The sequence below is a fragment of the Musca domestica genome, unplaced genomic scaffold (assembly GCF_030504385.1).
Source record: "Musca domestica strain aabys unplaced genomic scaffold, Musca_domestica.polishedcontigs.V.1.1 1, whole genome shotgun sequence".
Classification (NCBI taxonomy): domain Eukaryota; kingdom Metazoa; phylum Arthropoda; class Insecta; order Diptera; family Muscidae; genus Musca; species Musca domestica.
The window spans coordinates 31052782-31054485 of record NW_026712114.1 but is presented as its reverse complement, the minus strand read 5'-3'; the positions used below and the strand labels follow the sequence as shown (position 1 = coordinate 31054485).

Here is a 1704-nt window from a genome sequence, read left to right as displayed (position 1 = left end):
CGATAATCTTCAAAAATAACAGGTTCTATTCTTGCCCTATAGAGTTTCATGTGATACAAAGAGATTTTTTATTTGTTCTATCCATGTTTGAAAAGGCAACAATTTCTTTGTTTTTATATTTATATTTAAGGTATTTCTTATTTATTTCTTGCACTTTAGATTGCTAAAAAATTTAGATTGTTAAAAAAAAACAAACAATTTTCAAGGTTATTCTGATCATTAAAATGAGACATTTGTTAGATAGGAATACAATTCATTAATAATAATAATACTTACTTATACTTGCTTTAACTCCTTAGAAATGGTGCATTCTTGCAAATTGTTTTTATTTCCCAGAGGTTAATAACATCGAACATAAGACTAAATTCGAATATAAAAGGTGATCGAAGTCATTCCTAGAATCATCAGTCAATCTCTTGCTGTCTAAAACAACAATACAATGAATTTCAACAACATTTTCGTCATTGCTGCTTCAATTATTTTGGCCTTTGCCTCGGCTGAAGCTAAGCCCGAACCAAAACCAGAACCATTGCCCGAACCTATTTTGAATATTGTCACTGATCTTCTTGGTGGACTTTTGGTGAGTGCATTGTTATATGGGAGCTTACCCCTTTGATTGAATTGAATAATTCGTATATTTATATTTTTTTGTAGGGTGGCCGATAAACATTTCTTTAAATTTCCATGTTTAACGAATGACAAAAATATATGATGTTTTAATAAAATTATATAAGAAATACTTTTTTTTTTTGCTCTTAAATTGTCTCTAATTTTGATTGTGGTACCTTAAAAATGAAGTCTTATCTAGGGTAAATTGGTCTTTGATAGTTCTATATATACCTAAACAAAAATGGCAAAAAAAAACAAATATTAAAATGAACTTGCCTGAAGAATAATTCATGAATTTAGTGTAGAAAAACATTTGAAGGTAATGCGGGGTTAATCCATGGAATCTGAAAATATCATATAAGAACCGATTAATATCTTACAAATCATATGACAATTATGACTGTTAGACCCAATGTAGTCTTAAGTCTGAGGGTATAATAACACTGTGTAACATAGAAAATAATTAAAGGGAAAATTCAGTGTATTATGAGAGTAACGCTAAGTAAAACAGGTAAAAAAGCTGTAAGTTCGGTCGGGCCGAACATTAAATACCCTCCACCATTTGGAACGAATTTGCCAATTGTCCAAAAAAAAATTAAAATCCGCTAAAAATTCTGTTAAAATCTTAAAAATACCGAATGTGGCCATTTTATTAGAGTCTATACAAGACGTGGACCTGCATGTGCAACTTTTGCCATAAGCCATTATAATATTCAAATGCGAAACTTGAAAAAAATCGGTAAATAATGTAGCTAAAATCATTAAAATACCAAAACGTGGACCTGCACAGGCAATTTTCTGTCTTAGTCTGTAGTATCTATTACGAATTTCAAATACAAAATTTTAAATAATTCCGGTGAATAATGACACTAAAATCATCAGAATACCGAATATCGGGAGGTACCTTTGTATGGGTGTCTATACGAAGACGTGGACCGGCACAGACAAAAGGTTGTATTATCCATTACGAATTCCAAAGAACAAATTTGAAACATTTCCGGTGAATAGTGTCGCTTAAATCACCAAAATACAGAAAATAGGGAGGTACCATTATATGGCAGCTATACAAAAACGTGGACCTAAATGACCCATTTT

General features: G+C 30.9%; 1 long non-coding RNA gene across 1 annotated transcript; it reads left to right on the top strand.

Moving 5' to 3' along the window:
- Positions 1 to 287: 287 nt before the first annotated feature.
- On the top strand, positions 288 to 739 carry LOC131804327 (uncharacterized). Its single transcript, XR_009343081.1, has 2 exons — positions 288 to 580; positions 655 to 739. It is a non-coding gene; the product is annotated as an uncharacterized LOC131804327 (long non-coding RNA).
- The last annotated feature ends 965 nt before the right edge of the window (positions 740 to 1704 follow it).